The 7,174-nt window shown below is 44.5% G+C and overlaps 1 long non-coding RNA gene across 1 annotated transcript; it reads left to right on the top strand.

Moving 5' to 3' along the window:
* Positions 1 to 3,769: 3,769 nt before the first annotated feature.
* LOC141409446 (uncharacterized) lies at positions 3,770 to 5,027 on the top strand. The gene is made up of 2 exons (XR_012430274.1): positions 3,770 to 3,902; positions 4,285 to 5,027. It is a non-coding gene; the product is annotated as an uncharacterized lncRNA (long non-coding RNA).
* The last annotated feature ends 2,147 nt before the right edge of the window (positions 5,028 to 7,174 follow it).

Here is a 7,174-nt window from a genome sequence, read left to right on the forward strand (position 1 = left end):
TGCCTTTGTGTACCAACCCTTGACCTCTGCTGATCTCCTCAATTGGAAAAGCAATACCCCATCCTATATCGAAAAGCCTCAAGTTAGATTGATTTGCTCCAACTATTATCCAGACCCATAACCCCACCTGGGCTGATTGCCACCAGTTGCTCATGTACCTCTTTAACACAGATGAAAGGAGGAGAGTGCTCCAAGCAGCAATTAAGTGGTTGGAAGAACGTATTCCAGCTGATTACCAAAACCCCCAAGAGTATGTAAGAATCGAACTACCAGGAACAGACCCCCAGTGGGACCCAAACGAAAGACAGGGTATGCAAAGGCTAAACTGGTACAGGGAAGCCCTTCTGGAAGGGTTAAATAAGGGAGCTCAGAAGGCCAGAAATGTTAACAAAGTCTCTGAGGTCATTCAAGGAAAAGATGAGAGCCCGGCACAATTCTACAAGAGACTATGTGAGGCCTATTTTATGTATACTCCCTTTGATCCCGATAGCCCTGAGAATCAGTGCATGATTAACACGGCTCTAGTTAGTCAAAGTGCAGAAGACATTAGAAGAAAATTGCAGAAACAGGCTGGGTTTGCAGGCATGAGTACTTCACAGTTATTGGAGATAGCCAACCAGTGTTTGTGAATAGAGATGCGGTAAGCCACAGAGAGAACTGCAGAGAGAGTGAACACCAAGCCCGGTGAAACGCCGACCTGCTAGCCACAGCTATTAGAAGGGTCCCCCTGAAGGGGTGAGAGAAGGGGGGCCCCAGGAAAAATACCCAGTCTGGCTGTCCACACTTGCAGCATAACCGGTGTGCTTACTGTAAGGAAATAGGACATTGGAAGGACAAGTACCCCCAGTTGAAAGGGAAACAAAGTGACTCTGAGCAGGAGGCCTCAGACAATGATGAAGAGGCCTTGTTCAATCTGGCAGAAGGGTTACTGGACTGAGGGGGACCGGGCTCATGTGCCCCCAAAGAGCCCATGGTCAGGATGACAGTCGGGGCAGGGACAGTCGGGGCATTGAGTTTCTTGTTGATACTGGTGCTGAACATTCAGTAGTAACCATCCTGGTCACCCCCTTATCCAAAAAGACTATTGATATAATCATAGCCACAGCGCTTTCGGCAAAGCAAGCTTTCTGTTTGCCCTGGACTTGCACTGTGTGGGGGGTATGAGTGATTCACCAGTTTCTGTACATACCTGACCGCCCCTTGCCTTTGCTAGGAAGGAACCTACTTAGCAAGCTGAGAGCCACCATCTCTTTTACAAAGTATGACTCTTTACAGCTAAAGCTACTTGGAACGGGAGTCATCATGGCCCTTACGGTTCCTCAGGAGGAGGAATGGAGACTCTTCCTAACTGAGCAAGGCCAAGAGATAGGACCAGCTCTAGCTAAGTGGTGGCCAAAGGTGTGGGCAGAAGACAACCATCCAGGGTTGGCAATCAACCAGCCCTGCGTACTCATAGAAGTTAAGCCTGGGGCCCAGCCAGTCAGACAAAAACAGTACCTGGACCCCAGAGAAGCTCTTGAAGGTATCCAGGTCCATCTCAAGCACCTGAGGGCCTTTGGAATTATAGTCCCTTGTCAGTCTACATGGAACATTCCCCTCCTGCCTGTTCCCAAGCCAGGGACCAAGGACTACAGGCCGGTACAGGATTTGCACTTGGTCAACCAAGGTACAGTGACTTTGCACCCAGTGGTACCTAACCCATACACGTTGTTGAGGTTTTTGCCAGCTGAGGACAGCTGGTTCACCTGCCTGGACCTAAAGGCATCAGACTAGCTCCTGAGAGCCAGAAACTGTTTGCCTTTCAGTGGGAGGATCTGGGGTCAGTTGTCACCACTCAGTACACTTGGACCCGGCTTCCCCAAGGTTTCAACAACTCCCCCGCCATCTTTGGGGAGGTGCTGGCTTGAGACCTCCAGAAGTTTCCCACCGGAGACCTAGGCTGCATGTTGCTCCAGTATGTTGACGACCTCCTGCTGGGACACCCCATGGCAGTTGGGTGCGCCAAAGGAACTGATATCCTGCTCCAGCACCTGGAGGACTGTGGGTATAAGATGTCCAAGAAGAAAGCTCAGATCTGCAGGCAGCAGGTACCTTACCTGGGATTTACTATCTGACAGGGGGCGCGCAGCCTGGGATCAGAAAGAAAGCAGGTCATTTGCAACCTACTGGAGCCTAAGACCAGAAAGCAGGTGAGAGAATTCTTAGGAGCTGTAGGGTTCTGCAGGTTATGGATTCCAAATTTTACAGTACTGGCCAAGCCCTTGTACAGAGTCACAAAGGGGAGGTGACAAGGAATCTTTAGAATGGGGGTCCCAACAGCAACGAGCTTTTCATGAGTTAAAAGAGAAACTCATGTCACCCCCAGTCTTGGGGCTGTCTGACCTGACAAAGCCATTTACACTGTATGTGTCAGAGAGAGAAAAGATGGTGGTTAGAGTTTTGACCCAGACCATGGGGCCCTGGCCAAGACTGGTGGCCTACCTCTCTAAACAACTAGATGAGTTTCTACAGGTTGGCCCCCATGTTTGAGGGCCTTGGCAGCAACTGCCCTGCTAGCACAAGAAGCAGATAAGTTCACTCTTGGGCAAAACCTGAACATAAAGGCCTCCCATGCTGTGGTGACTTTAATGAATACCAAAGGACATCATTGGCTAATGAATGCTAGACTAACTAGGTACCAAAACTTGCTCTGTGAAAATCCCTGCATAACCATTGAAGTTTGCAACACCTTGAACCTCACCACCTTACTCCCGGTATCAGAGAGCCCAGTTGAACATAACTGTGTAGAGGTGTTGGACTCAGTTTATTCTAGCAGGCCCGACCTCTGAGACCATCCCTGGACTTCAGTAGACTGGGAACTATACGTGGACAGGAGCAGCTTCGTCAACCCACAAGGAGAGAGGTGTGCGGGATATGCAGTGGTAACCCTGGACGCTGTCACTGAAGCCAAATCATTGCCCCAGAATACTTCAGCCCAGAAGGCCAAACTCATTACTTTAATTTAGGCCTTAGAGCTAAGTGAAGGTAAGACTGTAAACATTTACACTGACTCTCGATATGCCTTCTTAACCCTCCAAGTGCATGGGGCGTTATATAAAGAAAAAGGCCTGTTGAACTCTGGGGAAAAAGACATAAAGTATCAGCAAGAGATCTTGCAATTATTAGAGGAAGTATGGAAGCCCCAAAAGGTGGCAGTCATGTATTGCAGAGGACACCAGTGAGCTTCCACCTTGATTGCCTTGGGGAACTCCTGAGTTGACTCAGAGGCTCAAAAAGCAGGATCCACCCCCTACAGGGCATCAGTCACAGCCCCTCTGCTCCCTCAGGCACCCGATGTTGTACCTACTTATTCTAAAGAAGAGAAGGACTTTCTTCAGGTGGAGGGAGAGCAGGTGATGGAAGAGGGATGGATCTGGCTATTGGATGGAAGGATAGCTGTGCCACAACTGCTAGGAGCCACAGTCTTACTGGCTGTGCATGAGACCACCCACCTAGGCCAAGAGTCACTTGAAAAGTTGTTAGGCTGGTACTTCTGCATCTTGCATCTGTCAGCCCTTGCCAAAACAGTGGCACAGCCAGTAAGACTGTGTCACCTGCCGGCAGCACAATGCTAGGCAAGGTCCAACAGTCCCACCCAGCATACAAGCTTATGGAGCAGCCCTCTTTAAAGATCTCCAAGTCGACTTCACCAGGATGCCCAAATGTGGAGGTAACAAGTATTTGCTAGTTCTAGTGTGTACATACTCTGGGTGGGTGGAAGCCTATCCAACATGAACTGAGAAAGCTTGTGAAGTAACCCATGTGCTTCTCCGAGATCTCATCCCTAGGTTTGGACTGCCCTTATGAATCAGCTCGGACAATGGGCAGCGTTTGTGGCTGACTTGGTACAGAAGACAGCAAAGGTATTGGGGATCACATGGAAACTACATACCACTTACCGACCACAGAGTTCTGGAAATGTGGAGCAGATGAATTGGACTATCAAAAATAGTTTAGGGAAAATGTGTCAAGAAATAGGATTAAAGTGGGTATAAGCTCTCCCTGTGGTATTGTTTAAGATTACATGTACCCCTTCTAAAAGAACAGGATATTCCCCTTATGAAATATTATATCATAGGCCCCCTCTCATACTGTGGGGACTCCCAGGCACGCCTCAAGAGCTAGGTGAAATTGAATTACAGTGACAGCTACAGGCTTTAGGGAAAATTACATGAACAATTTCAGTCTGGGTAAATCAGAGGTGCCCCATCAGCTTATTCTCCCCAGTTCACCCTTTCTCCCCAGGTGATTGGGTGTGGATCAAGGATTGGAACGTAGCCCCCTTGCAGCCATGGTGGAAAGGACCCCAGACCATCGTCTTGACCACTCCCACAGCCGTAAAGGTAGAGGGAATCCCAACCTGGATCCACCACAGCCTCATAAACTCTGCAGCACCTGAAACCTGGGAGGCGAGACCAAGCCTGGACAACCCCTGCAAAGTGACTCTGAAGAAGACGACAAGCCCTGCTTCAGTCACACTCAGAAGCTGACTGGTCCATGCACGGCCAAAGCATGAGGATAGTTAGAGACATGACAAAGCTGGCACATGTGCCCATGCAGGTTTGGCATAGGTTTGATCCTGGATCCCTGTCTGGAAAATAGTTTCCAGCTCTAGGAGGATTTAAAACTCTTATAATAGGACTAAGGGGCTTCACTACCACCTTAGTTCATCAAAAGACCTCAGCACAAGTGTATTATCGATCTGTCTCTCAGGAAGACCTGGGTAGTGAAGATGAGAGTGAGAACTCCCACTAGTGAGTGAGGTTCTCAAACAGGGTAATGAGGAGAGGCCTGAGGTTAAAGATTAACGCCCCCACTCTAACCACATGTGCTATCTATAGACCTCAATCTATCACGACCCTTTCATGTGGAACCTCTTAGAGTTGTAAGCCCTTCAAAGGGCCAGGAACTCTTCTGCTCGGGAGCTCAGTTCTTGAGACACAAGTCTGCCGATGCTCCTAGGCGAATAAAGCCTCTTCCTTCTTTAACCCAGTGTCTGAGGGGTTTTGTCTGCGGCTTGTCCTGCTACAACTTAACTCGAAGTAACTGGAGATAATTACAATAAGTTTTGGAATCCTGGAAGGGGCAAAACAAAGTCATACAGTCTATGTTCTTTCCTGTTTCTTGTTGGAATTTTGTCTTAGAACTATAGCTAAGTATTGGTTCCTGAAAAACTAGATATATAGAGACATCTGGAGGTAACTAAAATAACTAGTGTAAGCCAGGAAGATGAAATATTTTCTTCTTAACTCTAAAATGTTATTTCATGTTGGCATGATGTGTTAATGCCATTAATAATTGGTGGTACCTAGGGAATGAGTAAACTGCAGATCACTTGTGATATCTAGAATAATTAGTTGAATTCAGGAAATTACCTTATTTCTTGTTGGAATGATGGGTGAATATTACAAATAACTAGGTGTCCCTGGGGAGCTGGAAAATTAGAAATAAGTAGAGAGAAGCAGAAAAGCTTGTAGAAGCCCAGACCCTGGAAACACATTTTTTTCAAATGTAAATTCCTTTTACTTGTGGAATAACGAGTGAATAGTATGGTTATGTAGTGGTAGCTAGGTCATTAGACATAACCAGAATAAACAGTTGACAGCAGGAATTTTACAAAGAATAAAAAGATTATTTATAAAAATTAATATTATTAATAAAAATTAGTAAATAATAATGAGCAATACAAACAAGAATTAAGACTAACAAACAAGAATACAAATATTCTCAAATCTGACATTTATTTTTTGTGATAGTGTTAGTGTTATTGATAAGTAGTGGTGACTATTTATTTATTTAAAGGTAACCAGATTTAACCCAGTCAAGTTGACACATAAAATTAACCACCACAAAGTAGGTAACTAGTTTAGTAGGGATAGCTAGAGATAACCAGGAAATGTATTTGAATTCAGAAGGTGAAGAACCATCTGTCACACCCCTAATTCTTGACTCATATGGGAATAAATGGTTAGTACTATGGCTCACTACTGGTAACAAGATTACTAGTTAACTACAGAGAACTAGTTGGAGCCAGAAGTTTGAAACCACCATCCTTACAACTGGGAATTCTTAATTCTCATTTAAGTCCTGGATTAGCAGCATGGAGAATTAATTTGTGGTAACCAGATAACTAGCTTACCAGACATCTACAAAAACAGTTTGCACCTTAGAAGCTGGAAAACACTCTTCTACATTCCCAATTCCTATTTTTTGAATATGGTGTTAGTTTGTAATGTAGATAACTAGATTTGTTTGGGTAAGATTTAAGTAGAGATAATAGGATAAAAGCAGAATAAATAGTCAAAGGCAGAAGGCTAAAAACCTATTCTCAAATGTCTTAATTTTTGTGGAAATAACAAGTTGGTGGTATAGATAAATGAAGGCAGTTAGGTGAGATGTCTAGTTACTTAGACAATAAGTTGTTGAAATTAGGATTTGAAATGAAGGTTTTTCTGGACTCTATATTCTTTTTTTCTGCTGGATGAATAAACAGTACTTAGGTAATTAATTAACTTTAATTAATTAGGATAAGTTAATAACTGGTTAATAAATTAATTAGAATAAGTAGTTGCAGTCATGAATTGGAAAACACATCCTCTCACTATAACTTGTTACATGTTGAAATAGCTCATAAATCCTAGAGGTAACTAATTACAGCTAAGTAAGTAATTTACAGAAGATTATCTAGAGAGAACCAGAAACACTGGTGGAAGTCAGAAAGCTGAAAAAGACATTCTTCTCAAATCTAAATTCTTCCTTCTTGTTGAAATAATAAATTAGTATCATCTATAGAGAATGATACCTAAATAGCTAGTTGACTATAGATAATTAATAACTAGAATAACCAATCAAAGCCAAGAGCTGAAAATCATGATCATCTTATATCTATATTTTTATTTTTATTTTTGAGACAAAGTCTAGTTCTATCACCCAGGCTGGAGTGCAGTGGTCCAGCCTCAGCTCACTGCAACCTCTGCCTCCCGGGCTCAAGTGATCCTCCCACCTCAGTCTCACCAGTAGCTGGGACTACAGGAACGCACCACCATACCCAGCTAATTTTTTATTTTTTGTGTAGACAGGGTTTTGCCTTGTTACCTAGGCTGGTCTCAAACTCTTGAGCTCAAGCAATCTGCCC

The sequence above is a fragment of the Macaca fascicularis genome, chromosome X, assembly GCF_037993035.2.
Source record: "Macaca fascicularis isolate 582-1 chromosome X, T2T-MFA8v1.1".
Taxonomy (NCBI): Eukaryota; Metazoa; Chordata; class Mammalia; order Primates; family Cercopithecidae; genus Macaca; species Macaca fascicularis.